Here is a 22279-nt window from a genome sequence, read left to right as displayed (position 1 = left end):
AGTTACAGCTCTCAGTGAAATAATACTTCTCATTATTTGCATCAAAACATGATGAATAATCAACGGATATGTGCAGTTTGTCGATAAACAGTTCAATTGCAGTGCTTTATATTCTTCAAAAACAACTAGATCTCATGTCGTAGTCATTGTACCTTTACTTGTCTTCCCCTTCACTCTCATAACACTCATCTGCTACAGGTGTATTTTTCTTATGCCTATCGACATCTGCTCCAATGGGAGTCGGTACCGAAATGTCCTTATTATACACCCCACCCATCTCTCTCGTAGTTAAGTCATGTCTAATGTCTTTCCCTTTATCCTTATGTCGCTTCATACTCTCAACCTTATCTTCCACATTAACTACAACTCCTGAAATAACTTCTTAATCCACTACTAAGTTGTTATGTTTAGCAGACTTTTGAATGTTTGCTTTTTCACTACACACTTTTACAGCCTCAATGTCAGTTACCTCCTTTCCAACGTATTCAGTTTCAACCACGTCAGAATTCCCTTTTTCATTTTCTACTAATGTCATCTTATCAGAGTTAGATGCTACTATTTTTTTCCTTTCTGTTTCTTGATATTATTGCTATACATCACAGCCTGGTGTACTATTCGTTTCTTCCGATGTTTACCTTTTTTTCCTAGTTCGCATTAATTTGTTACCATACTAGCATCAACATTACCCCCCATCCCCTCTTTCTTCCTCACTTCCAATCACCCCATCATTTTTCTTTTTCCTTGTCGGTGTGCATTAGCTTTAATTCTATGTTATTAGCAACATTGGTGTTACTAGTGCATACCTGAATGATCCTTTCTAACAATGAGGTTTGTCTATCACGTTTAATTTCCAATAACACACATTTTTCTCTTAATTTCTTACAGGTACTCATTTTATTTCTTTCCCATAATGCATGTCTGTCTCAAATCGTCCATTTTATTTGATTGCAATTACATTTTAGTCTCCAATACTTCACATTTGTTAAGAACCACCGTTAATAACTGCTCCGAAGGCATGATGTTGTTTAATGGATTACTCACTCTCATTGTTACTACTTAATGGCTCGTTAAGCATTTCACTCCTGTCCTTTTCCTCTCGAACATTTCCCAATGTCAAAGCACAACTAGCGAGTGTTGTACAAATGCCTTCTTCGGTCTATGCTACGTTTTGTGGTATTATTAATGGCATAGCTTTGATAATATTTTGTGTCAATTCAATGACGTCTTCATCCGTTGCTTGAGTGGTTATGAAAGATGTTTCCTCAATATGTACACCATCTTCGCCTTGTCCCTGTGGTAACATTATGGATTCCTCTATAACATTTCCAGGTGTAGTATTACCTTCTGGCCCTTGACCTCTATAGACACCCGTGTAGCCTTCCCACCTCCCATCTGCTTTCCCATGATGTTTGTGTCTATATCAGTTAGTATAAGCCCCAGTTCTTCGCAAATGGTGTCCATTTGTGGGCATATGCCTTTTTGAGAAACCGTTATTTCTTCTGTCTCCTCCTGAATAAGTGTGTAATGCACATCCCATTTGGTAACATTACGGATGGACATGCGACTATCACTTTAAACAAATTAATAATCAAATGTTGGCTTATAATATCCTTTTTACAAGCACATTTCTAGCATTGGTATGGCTCTGGGACTTTTGTAGAGACAGATTTGGCTTTGCCTGCCACGCCCATAACCTACTTGCATGTTTTCTTCTGTGGCGGCATGATTAAACACCTTAAAATACAATACGGCACCAACCACGAGCACTTGAATGAATTTGAATAATTTCATTGCCACCACTTTAGGTGAAGGGAAAGGTACTTTGGTCATGCCGGAATGAATTGTTTGCAGGGTATTGGTGACCAGGCAGCAGCATTAGTTGCAGTATGTTAGGACGTGTGAGGCAGCACACAAACTGACTGCATGGAGGAGGAATTTGCCCTGCGGCTGCTCCATTGAATGCATGCTTACACACAGCGTAACATATCATCGCTCATTAGCCACAAGCACTTGAATTCATTTAGTTGACACCACCTTGGGGACAGAGAACATGTCTTTGGGACATTCTCTGAAAAAAATGCTTGTGGATGCTGGTGATCTGGCAGTGGCTTTAACGGCATGGTGATTTTGTGTGTGACATAAACATCACCTGCCTGGGTGGGGGAAGCATTGGGCTAGGGCTGCATGATAGAGGCATTGCAGCCTGCTTCTGCAGTTGAGGTCAGGTGCAAAATCACAAAGCACAGTACTACTTAATTTTGAAAACTGTATTTCAATGGCTGACAGTGTCTGAGGTAGGTGGGATGATCATCAACACCATATAAGATATCACAAAGGTCAGCCTCCAAACGTAGGAGGCGGAGAGGAAGGGGGAAAAGCTGTATGGTTACATTTTCTGGGGATGCAAGAATCGTGGATGACAGCGTAATTCTGTGTAATACTGTGCTAGACAGCAACCAGAAGTAGCACATTGGCCATGACTACAAGTACATTAAGCAGTAAGGAGCAGCAAGGCCGTAGTCAATCATCCATTTGAGAGGAGCAGAATTGTTCTCAGCCTGGCACAGCCACTGCATCACTCAAACGTTACACTCCTTTCAGCTGGGAATCTGTTGATGGCAATGGTGTTGATGAATTTGGTAAGGGTGATGATGACGAACACAGTGACTCTAACCCTGTTGATCTAAATGAAGGGTGGGAGATGTATTTCAGAAGCATGAACCCAAACACGGGTCGCTCCAGCAGTGAGCCAGAGGGAATGATGGGGGAATAATCAGACTCTGAAATGTCACCTACCAGCACACCTCTGCAAATGTTTAGGGTGCAGATATTTCTCAAAACACACATCCTCTCTACGCTCTCTTTGTGACCCTTCACAGACCCTTTCGTCTCAGTGGGATATATTGTTATCAAGCAATGGCAGCATCACCTAGGCCAACACAGAATCCAGTGAAATCTATGACACCTGCTCGCCTTACACAGTGCCATGTTGCCTCTACTCCTGCCCCTACCCAACATCCAGAGGCACCCAGTGCTGCTACTGAACATTTACAACACATTTCTTTTGTGTGTAATTTATTTTTTACACATTCAAGAACTGCATCTTGCAAACTACACTCTGTGCCAAAAAACGATGTCTTGTAAGAAGCAGGTACACATCTGTGCATCTCGTGATTCAAATCCATATGAAACAACTGCACAGCAATGGTATCAATATAGACAACGCCCCCTCAACCACCTCCCCCACCCAGAAACCATTAGCAAACACTAGCAGCGTGCTTGCACTGTCCCTATACTGTGATATCAGAACTGGGAAGCATGTTAATCCTGCAGCAAGCAAAGTTCCCCACGAAGCATAAGGATATAGTACAGGCAGGGAGACAGTAACTATGTGCCAGCCCAGTCTCATTGAGTCATTTGTGCTGAGCCAGGAATAACATTGATTGCTGGCAGCAGATCCTCTGAGCTGAAACATTTACATGGTTGCTTGTGGTCTTGATGTCTCATGCAGAAGGGATGTAACCTAGCAGTTTTGGTTCGAGTGCCCGTTTTTTGGTGGGGCTAATCCTGATTTGCATATTGTGATGGTCGGAGGGCCCGTGGTGTCGGGGGGGCCCCTCCGGTGTATGCGGCTGCCGCGTAGCGACGCCGCGCAAGAACAGACACGGAGGCGTCTGCTCGTTCCGGCGCTCCGGCTCCAACTGCCGGGCGCCGCCTTTATTGTTAACTGCGCATGCGCCGGCTTGCAAGCCGCGCATGCGCCTGTTGTGTAATACGTACACAACATCCCTCCTTTTCCCCCTCAAACGACAAAACATCAAAACATGGGGCCAACGTGGCCTAAACATTATATACTTAACGGACTTTTGTTGCTCAGGTCTCCGAGTCCATGATAAAGTCTTGGAATCTTTGTGGAGGGCGGCGCCCCTCTCTGCGGGGGTACCTGGGCGGTCCCATTTCGACACTCTCTGGTTCCGCAGGGTCTCCGGGCGTGTCAACGTCCTCCGGTGGTGCATCTGCTGCTTGCCTCCGACCCGGGTCCGGTTCCTCTCTAGAGGTTGCTGGTCCTATGCGTTTGAAGAAGGACGCGTTTCTGGTCACTGTCCCACGCGCGTTCGCCGCTGTGACCATGGATCCCTTGACGTGGGTGACCCCCATCGGGTGTGTCTCATATGTCATTGAGAGTTTCCCTTCTGGCTTCCGGTTTCGGACCAGGACGGTATCTCCTACCGCTATCTCTTTTTCCGGCAGCCTCCGCCTCGTTGTTTCCTTCTCGTTCCTCGCTGCCCTGTCCGCTGCCACTTGTGCGTCATCAATCACTCCCGGACGTCGCTCTCCTGCTTCCGGTATCAGCCCTCTCGGTATGCGCTTGAATAGGGCTTCGGCGGGCGCGATTCCGGTGGACTGATGTGGGGTGGACCTGTACTCACGGAGGAATTCGATCAGATTATGGCGCAGGTCTTCCCCTCCATTGACGGAGATGCGAAAAATTTTGTTGAGTGTCCGCATGAACCGTTCAACCTCTCCATTGGCTCTTGGCCACAGTGGGGTCACTTTGCGGTGTTTGATGCCTCGTTCAGCGCAGTATCTGGCGAAACGCTGTCCTTGGAAAGGAGCGCCGTTGTCGGAGCAGATCTCGAGCGGGAAGCCGTGGGTGGCGAAAATTTTGTCCATGGCCAGGATGGTGTGATCGCTGGCGGTGGATTCTACGAGCTCCACCTCGGGGTATCTTGACCACTGGTCGGTCACCACTACGAAGTGTAGGCCTCTGCCGGTCGAACCGAAGTCTGCGTGGACGGTACCCCACGGCACGTCGCTCCGTGGCATGGCTTGGATGGGCGGGCTCTTTTCTGCCGGACTCGCAGCCTGGCAAGGTATGCATGCCTTCACGAACTCGGTCACTCGGTGTTCTAGGTCGGGGAACCAGACTTTCAGCCTCAGGCGCGCCTTCATCTTGGCCATGCCTTGATGGCCTGTGTGGGCTAACTGGAGAACTCTTGTGACCAGGGATCTGGGGATCACGATCTGGTCTCCCCGCAGTAGCAGGCCGTCTGTGGACACTGAGAGTTCGTGTCGAGCCTTCCACAGCAGTTGCAGGTCTCTCTGCGTTTCTGGGTGTCTTCTGGCGTTGTTCAGGAGGACTTCTCGCCATTCCCCTGTCGCAACCGCCCTTTTCACTCGCAGGAACGCCTCGTCCGAATTTGAGTCTTCCGCAATGTTCTCCCTCGACAGGGCCACAGGCAGGGCCGATTCAACGACGAGGTGCACAGCGTCCCCTGCATCAGACACCTCGACTGGATTCTGGGCGTCCCTCATGCCGGGGTGGCGGGACAGGTAGTCTGCGGGGTTGTGGGTGCCTGGGCGGTACACCAGCTTGACGCTGTATTCGATGAGCGATAGCATCCACCTTTCGATCCGGGGAGGCGGCTTTGAAGAGGTGCCTGACAGAATTGGAATCAGGGGCTTGTGGTCGGTGACCACAACGACGGGTTTGCCGAGGATGTATATCCTGAAGTGTTTGCATCCCCACAGGATGGCGAGGGCTTCTCTCTCGATTTGCGAGTAGCGCCTTTCCGTGTCAGTGAGGGCCTTGCTAGCGTAGGCAATGGGTCTCATTGCCCCCAGTTCGTCGGCCTGCATGAGGACTGCCCCTAGGCCAACGGGGCTGGCGTCAACGACGATCTCTGATTCTCGGCTGGGGTGGAAGTAGGCCATCGTCTCCTGCTCTGACAGGGCCTCTTTGATGGCGTTGAATGATCTTTGTTCTGCCGCTGTCCATTGCCACGGTACGTCATTCCTGGTGAGTGCCCTCAATGGTTCTGACAGGGAGGCCAAGTCTTTGATGAATCTGCCGCAGTAGTTGACCATCCCCAGGAAGCTCCGAACTTCCGCAGGGGAAGTGGGAGGAGGCGCATCTCTAATGTCTTTTACTTTGCCGGGATCAGGTGAAATGCCGTTCGCATGGAAGGTGAAACCGAAGAATTCCAGCCGATCTTTCAGGAATTCACACTTCTCTTGGTGAAGTGTAAGACCCACTGCCTGGAGTCTCTCAAACGTGCGTTCTAGTCTTTTAAGGTGTTCGCTCTCAGATCTGGCGAAGACCAGAATGTCGTCGGACATGTTGATGACACCCCTCAGGCCAGACAACGCTCCTCGTATTGCATTCTGGAAGACCTCAGCTGCGGATGAGATCCCGAAGTTGAGTCTCTTGTATTGGTACAGCCCTTCGTGCGTCGTGAACGTGGTAATGTACCTCGACTCGGGGTGCAGTTCCAGCTGATGGTAGCCTGATCTGAGGTCTAGTTTGGAGAAGACTTTGGCGCCTTGGAGTTCGCCGACGATGTCGTCCAGGGTGGGCGTGAGGTGGCGTTCTCTTTTGATGGCCGCATTAGGCAGCCTCATGTCCACGCAGATGCGCACAGCCCCTGGTTGTTTCGGCTTCGGGGCCACTACGATGGGTGAAACCCACGGGGTGGGCCCTTCTACCCGTTCGATGATGTCTCGGTCCATTAGCTGCTGCAATTCCGCCTCTACTTGTGCTCTCAGGTGAAATGGAATTCGGCGGTGTTTGAGGGCTGTCGGCCTTACGGATTTGTCGATGTGCAATCGAATGGGGTCAGCGTTCAGTTTGCCAATGCCCTTGAAGAGGCTCGCGAACTTGTGTAACATGCCTTTTAGATCTGCATGGTATACCCCGAAAGTGAAATGCACGATGTCCAGCGCTTCTGACGCAGCGCAACTCAGTAGTGAGTGGGGGCTGACGTCGGTGACGAAGAATCTTGCCTTGATGGAGTTTTGTCCGTGCGATACTGGGGCGATGAATGCACCTTGGATGGGTAAGGGGGTGTCACCACCGAATGCATATATCCTCGCTGTTGACGTCGCCAGTTCTGGTGGGCCTGGCAGGGCTACGTAGTGTTTGGTGGCTAGCACGCAGACTGAGGCCCCGGTGTCAATGAGGATGGGGGTGGGAATGCCCTGGATGTCGACGGTGCACTTGGGCTGGCGTTTCGTGCTGGGACCTCTCGCGATGCTGGAGATGAAGAAGACTTCTTCCTCTTCCTCCTCTTCTTCTTCCGCGAGATCCAGGTCTTGCAGGCCTTGATCAATGGAGGAGATGCCTCTCACTCTGCGGGAACTGCTTCGCCCCGCTCTCTCTGGTCCTCTCGATGTTGTGACAGGGGCAGCTGCACGGCACGTCCTGGCAAAGTGGCCTGGTACGCCGCATCGGGCGCATGTTCTTGACCTGGCTGGGCAGTCACCGCTGTGGGGAAGGTCATACCCACAGTTCGAGCACGATGGCGCGGTGCTTGGGGTGGACGCGGTGTCAGACTTTCTCGGCGTCCATCTTGGCCTGTTCGCAGACGACCGCCCTACTGCAAATGCATCTTCATTGTGTCCTGGTCGCGAGGCAGCGTCCATTTTCGCGCCTCTGGCTTCCGCTAGTTCGTGTGCTCTGCCCAGGTCTAGAATTTGCTGGAGGGTTAGGCCAGGCTCCCTCAACACCTGCCTCCGAAGTTTACCGGAGCTGCACCCTTGTAGCAGTTGGTTGCGGACCATCTCCTCTTCATCGGCCCATCTGCAAGAGGACGCCAGGTGTCTCAGGCGGGCGCAGAATTTGTCTAGGGGTTCATCGTCTAACTGCTTCTCAGCGCCCATGACGAATCTATCAAAGTCCACATTGGCCATGGGTAAGAAGTGGTCTTTGAGTGCCTGCTTGACGGCGTCGTAATTGACCACGGGGATGGTCAGGGAGTCATAGATCTTGTGGACTTCTGCGCCTGCTGAATAGATCATGGTCGCAATCTTTTCATCATCGTCGTCAACCCCTGCTGCCCTGAAGAACATGTCCAGTCTTTTGACCCACAGCAGCCACTTCGGTCCTAGCTTGGAAGGGGGCCCAGTGGCATCGAACTCCGGCATGGGGGCTAGGGAGCTGCGGGCTCTGCGGGGAACTGGGGCTGCGGCGCCCTCATCGTCTGCGCCGTCACCCATTTCTTCCTGCTAGGTACTCACAGGTGGTAGATATGGCCTTGTGGTAGTGGTGGGAGCGAAATCCCCTTCTTTCTTCTTGCTTGCCACAGCCTGGCACCAGCAAGGCTGTGGGGTTTCCAAATCTTCTTCTTTCTTCTTTATTACCACAGCCTTGCACCAGCAAGACTGTGGGGGTTCCAAAAATTGTTCGTGATTGTTTATCTTTATTTTTCCTGGCGCCGTCGGCGAGTGGCGCACGAGCACCCTGTTGGGCCGCAACCACGGTCGCCGCGCGTGACGGCGAGCGGATCAAAGGAAAAACAAAATGGCCGCCGGTGCGTCGTCAGTACAAGACGCGGGCGGACTTAACTGACGTTTCGTGGCCGGGCACGGGAGTGGGCCGTGGCTCGTCCTCGTCGCCAGTGTGATGGTCGGAGGGCCCGTGGTGTCGGGGGGGCCCCTCCGGTGTATGCGGCTGCCGCGTAGCGACGCCGCGCAAGAACAGACACGGAGGCGTCTGCTCGTTCCGGCGCTCCGGCTCCAACTGCCGGGCGCCGCCTTTATTGTTAACTGCGCATGCGCCGGCTTGCAAGCCGCGCATGCGCCTGTTGTGTAATACGTACACAACACATATGATCTTTCCCTAGCTGTAATTGCATAGAAGTCTGAAAAACTATTGTCTGAAGGGTGGCCCAGAGCGCCTGCAAGCGGTTAATGTTAATTCATAACCTTCCGCCATAACCTTCAGTTTGGAAGTACATCTTCTGCCATGCTCCTTTGTTGAAAAGAGAGCTGATAGCAAGTGCTGATACTTTCTTGCAAATTCCAAGCTGGAATGACTTTGCCTGCAAGGCTATATCCGAGTTGCACGATGCAGTACCTCTTGCGGTGGTGAGAAAGACATTAGACGGGTTGGACGGTAGGCAATCCACTCCACATTCCACATGGATGAGTGCCCAAAGCACTGGTTACATGGCTGTAATGGTGCCTTGGTGACTATTTCCTCTAGTCGACTCACTGGAGAAAAAGAGGTGTCACCAAAGCAGCAGCGTGTCATTCACCAGCAATCCATTGTATGCATCCAAGTGTGATTGCAGGATCCACACATGTGCAGTGCAGACATCTGGGATAAAGCGAAGCAGGTGGTGGCGCAGTAGCGACTTGGGCTGTCTGGCAGCTTGTAATTTCTGCCTCAAGGAACACAATGTATGTTCCATGCTTAAGGCATGTTATCCATCTTGTTCTGACGTGTTTTGTCAGAAATGGTCAGAAATTGCTCTGCTATCCATGATAAGTGTGCTGTGTACACAGCCAATCTCCTCTCATAGAGTGCAGGAAATACGTTGCCATTGTTGCAGGTGCAACACAAAATCTCACTTCATGAGCTGAAAATGTCTTTGTTGGCCCCTGAAAATTAACATTGCATATGCTCTATCATCTGTGTGATCAAAGCAATGCTTCGGTGACTACTGCTTCAGATTTAGCCGATCATTGGATGGTGCCTTCTTCAAACCGACTCAGTGGTTGATGCAGTGCAATGTTTGTGTGTGCTGTGGCCCATGGAGGAAGCCACATAGCATGTGAGTCATAGCTTCATCTCACTCAGTGAAGGACACCCATTGATATACTGGCTGGAAATAAATCTTTTTTAAAAAAAGGCATCGCAACATGAAAACAACATGAAAACATGGGCAAATCAGACAATGCGCAGCTAGTAAGACAACTGATGTCAATCTTTCTTGATGATCCAGACATAAAATGCATTAAAGCAAACAGTGAATATCTTTGAAAGGGGAACTCTTTAAAATATGTGCAGCTTTCAAGAAAACACGCCTTTGGGGCAAACTGCTGGACAGATGGAAGATGCCTATTTCAATGACTCATGCAAGCTCAGAAAGGAAGATGACTTGATCTCTGAGTGGCCAGTGTGGCCAGCAGCACTAGTACCTGAAACCATCAATATCCTAAGCTGCTAACTAACAAGTCTACAGCTAGAGTGTGTTTACAGTGCTGTTGATGCAATTGTCGCCAACCAACCACAGGCAAATGCTCACTGTACCACACGCTGAACAACTGAAGTTTATGAAAATGAAGGGGTACCTGTCAAAAAGCTCAATAGGCTCGAGTCCAGGAAAGCACAGAGAAGTGTGGGTAAGGCAGAGTTTATTGGAGATAGTTACAAGGCTGGGCAAAAACAAACACAGGCAATGTAAACGGCTCAACAACTTTAGCTGGATGACTTCTCCTTGAGTTCAACAGTTCCTAGCATTGCACGTCCCAATCCTTGTTCCCTTCCAAAAGAAAGTGATCAGTTCACAATCATTCATAGTGCTTGGATGTTTTGCTGGGATGTTTAAGCGTCCACTATATTTCTTTCTTGTTTCTAGTTTCTGTAGGCTTCTTTCTTCTTCTCATCCTTGATTCAGTGGGTGTTGTATCCCAGGGAAATCTGGGACCTACTTACGCATGTTTGCTGGTCATTTCCAATGGTGAACGCCAGGGCTCAGGGAAGGTGGGCAAAGCCCCAATGCTTCCAGCAGAAGATTTAAAATCTGGCCTTCTCTACTTTCTTTTTCTCACACCCTTCGTGTCTCAGGGCACCTGTCTGTCATATGAAACCCTGACCTTGTCTTTTTTCCCAACAATTCCCAACTGTCTTTTTCCTAAGGGATCTCTTTTATTCCTCCTATCCCTTCCTTTTTACAGTCCCATCTCTTCTTCGGTACCTCATTGATGCCATACTATTTGCACATAATTCCATCCTGTCCAAGCCAGACATTAGGCTGGCTTCTCCCTGACTCTGCTCCACCCCGACTGCCTGACAATCCCTCCACTCTCCACCTTCACTCTCCTTACAGCTCCTGAATACCACTTCTTACCTCCCTGCTAATTTGTCTCCCACCTTCTCCTTGGTGCACTCTTCACTGCTCTACTTATGACTTCCTCAAGCCTCCTTCTGAGGATGTCTTTCCCCTTCCTCTTTGAAGTTCCTTCAAACCCCAGGTATGATCTTCTCTCCCACTTTCTCTCTCTCCGTCTACCTCCAGCCTCACATCTTCACACTCTGCATGCCTCTGTATCTGTTTCTTCTCAACTCCTTCTAAACACTTCCTCCTAACCTCCCTGGTTATGCCCTCTCATTCCTTTTCCTTCATCCTCCAGCCACCTCTCCTATAATTCGTTCCCTTAACAATTTCTTCAAGGATCTTCATCCTAGCCTCACTGGTAATGCACTCTCTCCCTTCTTCTTTCCTTCTTCTCCAGCCACCTGTCTCCATTCTGTCTTCCCCCTGATGTTTCCCCCAAACTCTTCTCTGTCGCGGGAGGATAGCTCAGGGGCAACGTGCTCACCTTGGAAGCAAAACGACACGAAGCAACACAGGTTCGATCCCCGGGACCGTGCTTAGAAACCTCTTGGTATTAAGCGCATTATAAATAACCTATCATATCATACTCTTCATTATGTCTTCTTCCTTACAATTTCTCTTACTGTTATTGAGTTGGAATTTGTGTACCAGGTTTCCCTGCTTCAGTGCAACTACTGACAATGAGAGGTTGCAGGGCTGTAGATGATGTCGATGTCGACCGAGCTAACCTGATGCTCATCTGCCATCTTGAATCCATATGCCCAGTCCCAAAGTTGCGTGGTAAACCCACTTTGTGCTGTGGCTGACTACAAGGCAGATGCAGAATCTGAGCTGTGCTGCATGTGCATTGCAGAACACTGCCCTGTTTTTCCCTTCTGTATGTGTGCTATTCATTCACTGATTGGCAGGTCAGGACTGATCCTGGCCCTACAACGATAATGTGAATTGTGGTCATTAAATGTAGCAATGCTACATTTAATGATCCGGATCACATGCGGGATGTGAAAGGATGATGCCGGAAAGGACATCCCATCCATTTTAGGATTATATATTGAGTCAAGAACAGATTATGTATACAAGCATTGCTACATTTAATGACCACCTCAACTTTTAGAGCTATCGTAGACGGATCTAGCACACTATTTCAAGTCAAATATCAGTCTCACTCAAGCATTGCCCACACTACCCATGGACAGTATACCATGCTACTAATGCCTTGCAAAAGACCCTGTGTTGAGACACATGTTGACTGAATTTTTCTTCGAAGTGTATCTCATTAAAACAAGAATTGTGTTGAAATACGATTTAGGTACTATTAACTATTTTCCAAGGGGAATGCAACCAACTAGTACCAACCTGTCATAGTATGTGCACTTGCCCAGGGTTGGGAGTAGAGCCTAGAGGTTCTAGTTGCACTGCATGCCCAACAAATTGCTTTCCGGGACTAGAGTGCACTGTTAGGTGGTCATACTCATTCATTAGTTACTGTACATTGTGCACTTTGCTTTGAAGACATCTTTATATTACACAATGAATTAGTAAAAGGGCAGATTTTTCAAAACATCAAAGGAAAAGAGGATTGGCCATCTGGGGAACAACACTATGAAAGGTGCCATAAATACTCAAACAGTGGGGGTACATTTCAATGATGATGTGACTATTGTGAATGAGTTCAACATTCCCTATATGAGCATCTGTCAACTAGGAAGGATCGAACTAGGGGAATGTGCAAGTTGAGGCTGATGAGAAACTAGGGTATCAGCCAGTTTTCCAAGACCAATGGTGGGCAACCTGTGGCCCTCCAGACACTTTGATCTACAACTCAGATGATCCCTCACCATTAACTCTCCTGGCTGCAGGTTGCCCACCAACACCCTTCCCAAATGTGTCCATCAGGTTTCAAGTAGCTACTTTTTTAGGTTTTATTCTCATAAAAATAGCATTGAATACATAGTGCTTCAATGTAATCGGGGCCTTATATTAGATCTTGTTAAATGGCAATACAGGAAAAAAAAGATTCTGTTATGCACATTATTTTCTTTTCTTACTGTGACAGTATGCTGTAGTGTTTTTGTGTTTTCATGGCCCATCATTTCCTGAAACAAAAATTGGGAAATACTGAAAAAGCAAATCACTGTTTATAACGCACAAAGATTTACTATATCTAATAATGGGGGAGGAAAATGGATGATATGGGAGCTCTGAAGGGCCATTTGAAATACTCAGTACTGTAGTGATATATATAGTGCTTTATAATATTTATAGTGCTTTAGAATATATAGCGCTTCACTAAATGTGATGGAAAAATGTTTGTTGCCAGCAATAATGTGGCACACACATATAGTTATTTTATGTTGCCAGTATAAAATGTGAATATATTGCTGGTGGTATGCAAGGTACAGAATTCATTTTTCACAGCAAAAGCCCAATGTGAAACTGCACAGAGTAAAGTGCACCATTTTTTTTCTTCTCTTGAATACCTCATACATACATACATATGTATCTATAACTGATTAACCTAATTAACATTGACTAAACACTAACTCTAACCCTTAACATTATAATGTAGTCCCATGTTGTCGCAAACTAAGGGGAGGTGAGTGATGTCGACACTCTCCCCTGAACCACAGAAGCCGAATGAAGTCGACCCTCCACCCGTGGTTGGCACAGGTACCTGATTATAATCACAGAGTACCACGTGGCAGCCAGTGGGGGGAAGAGGGTTAGAAAGAGGTTGTGGACAGGGAGGGAGTATAGGATCACCGGAAAGAGGGTAAGGAAACACCTAGAGTGGATAGGACCGGGGAAGCAACAGGAAAAAGCCCTACTCTCTCTAATAACTTGACAACCTAATTCCGTAACCACCTTAACCTCTTAATACAGGTCTCAATGTCGGGATTTATGCCCCCACCTTACATAGTACTCCTTGATACAAGCACACACATGGCATGGACTACATGAAAGCAAGCTGGATGAACATATAACTGGAAATGACTCCCATCATGAATAAACCATCACACATGGCCCATAGGGCAAGGTTTTGGCACAGTTACAAAACATATAAACAACACAGTGGTAGACACGTAGTACAACACAGCCCTGAGGCTGTTATATTCTGTCCCCCCCACTGTGGGTCTCATGCACTGGGAAGCGGCGCTTCAATACTTCAATACTTGTATTACTTGTATTACTGAAAACCCTAATATGCTAAGAGTACTTGTCCTGTGTTGCTGTCCTGGCACATGACCTCTAAGTCACAGATTGTCTAAATATACCAGTCAAAGTTCTGATAGATATATATATATATGTATATGTTCATATCAACCCAATACAGTGGACAGAACAGAAACAGCAATGGCAGAGTTGTGCCAACAATAGTAAATGCAGCACTTATCTGTCGTCCAGGAAGCTCACAAGCCTTCCCAGACGTGATCTTTCGTAGCCTGCAAAAAGCAACGCAAGTCCGCCTGTCCCCGCTGCAAAGGAACGGATTGCAGTCATTCACGGAGACCGAGCACCCGGCGTGCACATTTCCAGCTTTAAACCTCCAACGCCTCAGGACACGAAACCGCATGTCAGCGTTCTCCTAGTCCGCCAGCATGGCTTCGCCCCCACGAACAGAATAACCCACACCTGCCGTGCGCCATTGGCCCTTGATATGCTGAACTAATGAGTATCAGCTGGCCCACACGCGCACGGCACAAACTACAAAAGGCTTCAAAGGTTGCTGGCTAATGTAGTTTATGCACGGAGACACCGTCTCCTGATGCCTTTTCTCCTCCATCCCTGCTTCCTAACACATGTACAAAATGAGGTGAAAATACATATTTAGAAATTCGTTTTTAAAAATGCACTGGCATTTTTTTTCCTCTGCTTTTCTCTTTCTGTGTTGAATGCAGAAGGCAGAAAGGAAGGCAACAGGAAACTAAAAAGATACAGTTATAATGCTCTGAAGCTCATTGTTTGGAACATGAGGGTGGTAACGGAATACATTTTCTTCTAATATGATTGGAAGAAAGTGTCTGAAGACATGCCACGTCAGATGTGGGGAGGCTCTGAGTTTTTTTTTAATGGGAAGATTACAGGGAGAGTTTAGTTCGGGTTGACTGGGCTCTGAGGACAGAAGTGCCTGGTCACTGAGAGCTCGCTGGAGAATTACTCGCATTCCAAGCACCAAAGATTACAGGAGCAGTTCGTGGACTGGGCCTGTTTTTCTGAGGTGAGCAAAGCAATGTCGTGTGGGGCAGCTTCAAACAGATACTTCTGGTAAGCAGACAAAGTTTAAGTGAGGTCACTGTGTGCAGTCGGATGGATGACCGAATTAAAAATGTCATGTAAGCAGAATATCAAAGGAAATCCGATGCATTTTAATTCGTCATGTTTAGAATGTTAAAAAGTAACTCATATTGTTAAAAAGGCTTGTTTGCTCTGTTTCTGTTTCTTTTCTTTTGTTACAGATAATGGTGAAATGTACATGGTAAGCATTGAATTGTGAATTGTACTTGTATGCAATATAATTAGAGTATAAAAACGAATTGTTTAGAGTCATTATTGCATTTTGGATTTTATATGTGGACATAGGGGAGATTCATTCCCTTTGGTAATACATTTGTCAATTTGCGCATGCAGATAGAATAACAACCAGAATAAGCAGTGATACAATAGGTGTGTGTGTCCTCCTTGCATGTTGTTTGGAGGGAATCTAATATAACATATAGATTACTGGAGGTCTAAGAACCAGTAATGCCCACGGGCGCATAGATCACTGGTGTAGATAAGCCAGTGATACCGGCCACTGACTGTAGGTGGCACTCTATATAAAAGTGTTGGGTTTTCTTGTGTGTATAGGTCCAAGGCCCTCTATAGATCACTAGGAGGTATTCTAATAGTAAGGAAGGTTTTGTTTATGATGGGGTGATAATGTAGGAAAGGAAACTATCCTCACCACTAAATACTACAAACAACATACAACTGCAAAATACCACAAGTAATACATATTACTATATTCTCCAATATAATATAACAAGGTATAGTCACTAGAATGATATGAGACAGACCCAATCTAAATGCAAGGATAATTTACCACCAGACTACCGCTCATAGTTTGGCGGTAATAAAAGTACCGCCAAACCCCAAATTTACACAAAATATCCTACATACATGGTGCGTTGGCCGGGAAAGTGGCTATAGAGCACCTACTGGACGTGGCAAGTGTGTCTCACACCACCATACATGCATTAGAGGGAACCCATTTCATGATAGCAGTGTGACACTAAAAGTGAATTTCAGAATGTCTCAAATGGAGGCCACATTCCCACAGCTAGTGCAATATCTGGAGGCAAAGCTATATGCACATGGGACATGGTCATCAAATAATGCCACAGAATAGCGTGACCGCCTTTATGGTGAAGTACAGAAAGAACCATTAGACAGCATTTTTGCAGAAGGCAGCATAATTCGAGTCTGTCTTTTGAGACTATTAAATGCAGTTGATAAACATGCATAGAAAGATTGTCTGATACGGCTATGTGCCAAGACATGGTTTATCCTAAATAGGTCCCTGCGAATGCAAGAAAATGATACCGAGCTGATTAGCAGGTTAAGAGCTGATCTGGATGGAGCAAGTGAAAAAGAGGAAATGTTAAGAGCAGAATTGGAGGTATGTCAAAAAGACATACAGTCAAAATTTAGAGATATCGACACTCAATTGTCTCAGAGTAAGAAGCAGTTTGAGGATAGCGAACAAGAATTGAAACACTTGAAAGTGTTGGTAGATCATATTAGACAAGACAAAGATGAAGTTGTTTTGGAAATGCAGGTTTTACAAAAAGAATATTTTGAGAAAGAAAGCAATTTCCAAAATGCCGGACAGGAAATGGTTAGAATGTTTCCAGAAAGAGACAAGAGAAACAAGGAATTCAATGAATGCCAAATGCAAATGGGCGATATGCAAGAGGTAATTAATAAGATGGGTGATGAAAACAATTATTTGCAAAAGGAAGCAGACAGGCTTCTTAAAAAGTGCAAGGATTTGGAACAGCAAATATGCATTTTAGATCCCAGGATAAACGGCGGGGCAACACATTCAATGGAGTTGAGGTGAATCCTATTTCTACACAGAGAACTAATGCCCCAGTGGCTGGGCCAGTGAATGAACTTGGTTGCAGTGCCCTTGGGGGATTTGACACACCCATTGGGGGCCGCCATTAATCCCATACACCTGAAATCAGGGTTGAATCACAAAGTAGTGCAATTCCATGCATAGCAATGAGTAGCCCCATAAAAATAATGAAATCAATCAAGGCTCTGATCAAACCATTTAAAAAAGGAGGGGAGTGCTGTATAGACAACCACTTAGAAGCGGTGCATGATATATTTAAAGCCCTCCAGATACCTAAGGAACAATACAGGCAATACTTTCACTTAACTTTAAATGCTCCTACAGCCAGTATCATTAGAGGGTTAAATGAACAGCAGAACATGACATGGACAGAGTTTGAAAATGAGATAAGATGTAATTTTTCTCCTTTCCAATCATTGCAAGAGGCAAAAAAGGTTGCATACACGATTACGGCTGAGACTAACGCGTCACCTCACCAGTTTTTGCAAGACTTGAAAAGAGCTTTTTCTCGATTTGATGTATCTTTTGACCTCAATTCCAATGAGTTTCAAACTGCATACTTCTGTGGGCTACAGAAAGACATCATATCACAGTTAGTCCGTGAATTTGACCATGACAAGTCCCTTGAATGGATTGTACACCAAAGTACAAAATTATATGAAGTACTCTATTGTCAGGGTAGAGAGAGTGATAAAATGAAAGACACTAGACCAAAATCTAAAGAACCCTCAGCAACAGTGATGGAGATCAAGTCAGCCAAAATGTCCCTTGAATCTGCTCAAAATCCAGGAAAAAACAATGTGGCACCTGAACAAAAGGGTAATCAACAGAGTTTGTCACTCCCTGCACCAATGTTTCAATCACATGATCCTGGTAATAGGGAGAGCTACATTAGTCCCAGGTACTTAGGAGACAGGCCCCGACAGGATATCGGCCTGATATGTCAGGTATGAATAATAATCAGAGACAAAGTCAGGATCAAAGAAATAATGGCCTTTACCAGACATTGGGGACAAAAAGCAGATTTGACCCTAACATCATGATATATGGTAATCAGGATAGACCCCGATATGTGGATTGATTTACTGAAAAGGGGAATCAGCATAGGGGACAATACTCGCAAAATGAGAGACAGCACATGAGGCAGAATATGAATTATGCTCCACGTCAATACAATGAATCACCACCACCAGGGGACTACAACCAAACGACGAGTGCAACCCGCTCCCCTCCACATATGAATCAAGAGGTCTGAAGCAATCCCAATAGAAATCATTCTACACAGAGAGAACATTCTAGGGAGATGGAAAGATTCCAGTGTCTCGAGGCCCAAGTGAAAATGTTGGCTGAGCAAATAGTCGAGCTCTGTACAGCACAAAAACAGTCACCAAAGGAGGGGGCAGAAGGCCATAGCAATGACCGGATGGTTTCCGACAATGAGTGACTAAATATTAATGATTCCTGCAATGCTAAGAAAACAGATTGTTCTGATTTGGTTTTGCATAATGACTCTTAGATGCTTAATGATTTAAAAAGGAAAATACCAACAAATGAACATGTGACAAAAAGTGCAAATACATCTAAAAAAGAAGTTCCATTTCACCTAGAGTTAAATCAAACATTGGAGATTTGTACAAATGAAAAAGGAAAACATGAGATTCCAAAAGAACAAAGGGAAAGATTTAAGAAAGACAACTCATGCATGGGGAATACAAGTGAACAGGGAGTAAGTGGGGATGCTAGAACCCTTTCCCTGGACAATCAAAACACTAACCAAACACAGGCAGAAAGAATAAATACTCCAAAAGAGGGTACCGATCCATCACCTGAAGAGTTCTTTGAGCCACAGATTTTCGAAGAAGTTAAAAAGACTGGTACCACACCAAATAACCACAAATGCACAGAATTAGAAAATGGCAAATTACCAAGTGATGTTTTTACACATGTTCAGTTGAAGGATTGTAGTGTGACCTCTGATGATCCCCGGATGGATGGGCAAACAGTTGCCACACTTCAAAAGACCTCTGAATATGGGGAAATGAATAAAGTCTCTCACACAGAAATGGACAGAAAGCAGGGGAAAATGTCTTTCCATTTACCAATGTGCTTAGCCAAAAGTGAAAAAGGCCTGAGAAAGGTGAGTTATGAAATCAGTAAAAATTCACACTTTTTATGCGTATTAGAGGAAGTTGAAGACAGGTACTATGCTCCCATCACTGTGGAAGGGAAATGCAATACATTTGCAATGATTGACACCGGTGCACAGGCCACAATTATGTCCAAAGAATTGGTAAAAAGTATCAATGAAGGGAGATCTCCACAGAATCAGATCACAATGAGGCAAAGTGAAGGCCCAGTGCATAATTTTAACGGTGAGGAGGTGCCTATTATAGGTGTTACCGAAGTTGACGTAAAGGTAGGAAAACACAGAATGAAACAGGAAATATTGATCACATCTATTTGTGAAATTCCATTTTTGATGGGGACAGATTGCCTGAAAATATTGTCTCCTCAAATAGATGGTGAATGGAGTATTGTGGTCCTTAACCAAAAAAACGTTGAGACCTAAGAAAATAAAATCACAAAACAGTAGTATAAATGAATGCCACACTGTTGCCAAAACGAATGATGCAGTGGAGGTATACCTTCAGAATATCTGTGTACCTAGTGTTACAGTCATTTTGATGTGTCAAGATAAAATGCAAAGTGAAAAAGAAAAACAATCAGTGAAGATTTATTTAGATCCTAGGAAAAAATGGCAAACTGAAATAGATGAGCACACATTGCGCTTCTATTTAAAAGAGAAGAAATGCAAACAGAATACTACTCCTGAAACAGACACAGAAAAACACATTACCACTCTTGCTGAAATACACATGGAAGATGAGCAACCATGGGTTCATATTGGTATAAATGACCATTCTAAAGTGATAAAAGCTACTTAGTGCTTGAACAGGAAAGGAGCTTTATTAATGAGAAATTTCTGCAGAAAATAATGGAGAGGGAGGAGATCCCAAAATTTAGAATTAAAAACCAATATGTCTCTGGTCTGGACAATCCAGACTTTGAAAACCGAAATGCAGGGAGATGCATGCTGAAGATTGACATTGGACAGAAAACCATCTACCAAAATGTGTGGATAGTGAGTGGAGCACAAAATGATTTTTACATTGGCAATGATATCATGCACAGAATGTGTATGGTGTTAGATTTCCTTAATCAAAAAATATGGCCCTGGCTAGGTGGGCCTGCACCTGAATTTGAAGATAAAAGAAAGGCTTATCATTGTGCCCAATTGGTCACATATGCAATTGAATTACAGGTGAGGAAGGATACTACTGTTCCTGCATTCACCAAGCCGGTTGCAATAACGCTAAAGTGCAAGAATGGACAGCAAATGAAAGATTCTGATGCATTTGTGTGTTTAAATGAGTCCATGAAGTAACAAGGCCTGGATTATGAATATACCGCATTGATAGATGTTGGAGAAGGATATGTCAAAATTATGGTGGATAATAAAGGACATCAGGATATTCATTTAGAGGAACGTTCTTCATTAGGAATGGCCATACAAAAATCCCATTATACTGCAGATTTCAATAACATGGTAATTGGAAATATTCCTAAGAGATATGTAGATGCACAGGGTGTGTTGCCAGAATATCTGGATTCTCAGCCCAAAGGGATCTTTAAAATTCAATCTGTGTACCCTTACGATTCAAATGAGACAGTGCACTGTCACCAAGAGAATTGTATAGTATTTGACTTAAATTTGACTTAATTGAAAATGAAATAGAAAATCAGCACATTCAAATGGAAGCTGATATGCCAAAATATTTAAAAGTAGCAGCTTTACAGAGAGACACAGCCACGCAGTTGGAAGAAAGCACAGAGATTCCTCCACTGGAGGATTTCCCAGAATTCTCAAAAATGGTAGAGGAGCAGGTTTTGTTAGCAGATGCATGTGATAGCGACGAGGATAAGAATGAATTGAGGAAAATATTTATGGAATTTAAAGATGTTTTGCTAAAGATTGCATATGATTGCGGCCTAACTAATTTACATCTTGCCACATTCTAGAAGGGTGTGGTAGAAATCCAGTGTTTGTGCGCCAATATAGATTACCACTGCCATGTTTAGAGTCACTGGCAGAAATAATTAAAACCTTGGAGTCTTGGGGAATTATCAGGCCCATTCATAGTACATTTTGGGTGTGTTAAAGCCAAATGGTCAATGGTGTCTGTGTGCAGACTTGAGAGAGTTAAATAAGAGAGTGCCAGTGTCCAGATGGCCACTGCCATTCATTGAGCAAGGCCTTGCTCAGGTGTATGGCTCAAAGGTGTTTACTACATTAGATCTCACATCTGGATATTGGTGTGTGCCACTGGCAGAGGATATTCAGAATTTGTTTTCATTTTCATTTGATAAGACGCAATACGCATTGGTTAGAACACCATTCGGGTACGTCAATAGTGGGAGTGAATTTGGCATATTTTTGAGAAAGGCTATGCCTGATGCAGCGGAAAGAGGAACTATAGTTTATGTGGATGATGTCCTGATAAAAAATGAAAGCTTAAAAAGCCATTTTGATGAAATTAGACATGTTCTTGGCCAACTGCAAAAGGCGGGTGCCAAAGTATCTTTACAGAAAGCACAATGGTGCAAGAAAAAGGTGAATTTTCTAGGCCATGTAGTGACTGAACATGGACTAAACCCACAAAAGAAAAAGGTGGAGGCCATACAGAAATTAAAAGACCCTAGAAATATGAAAGGTTTCAAAAGTTTATTAGGAATGACGGGATATAACAGGAAATTTATTGAAAATTAGGCTGAAATTACTCAACCATTGACTAAACTACTGAAGCTGAATATACCCTGGAAATGGGAGAAAGAGCAATCTGAGGCAGTTGTTAAATTAAAGGAATGTCTCATAAAGGCACCATGTTTAGCCTACCCCATGAAAAACAGGGATTTCTTTATAGAAATAGGTTTCTCTGAACATTGTATGTCAGCAGTGTTGTCTCAAAAACATGATTTGAATCACAAAACCATTGCTTATGCAAGTAAGGCATTTACTCAAGTTGAAATTAAATTCAGTGAATGTGAAAAGGCCCTTTTGACCACTGTGTGGGCGCTACAGCATTTCCGTCCCATTGTTCAGGGAGAAAAGGTAATAATTGAAACAAATCGTCAACCATTGCAATTTATAGAGAGTAAAAGGGTTAGATCAGGCAACCTAGCACAGTCCAGAATTACTTCATGGACACTGGCATTGCAAGGCTTTCCTGTAGAAGTGAGATATGGCCAAGATAAAAAG

The sequence above is a fragment of the Ambystoma mexicanum genome, chromosome 6p, assembly GCF_040938575.1.
Source record: "Ambystoma mexicanum isolate Mex_15411 chromosome 6p, UKY_AmexF1_1, whole genome shotgun sequence".
Lineage (NCBI taxonomy): Eukaryota > Metazoa > Chordata > Amphibia > Caudata > Ambystomatidae > Ambystoma > Ambystoma mexicanum.
The sequence above is the reverse complement of the archived record's forward strand: the minus strand, read 5'-3'. Positions refer to the sequence as shown.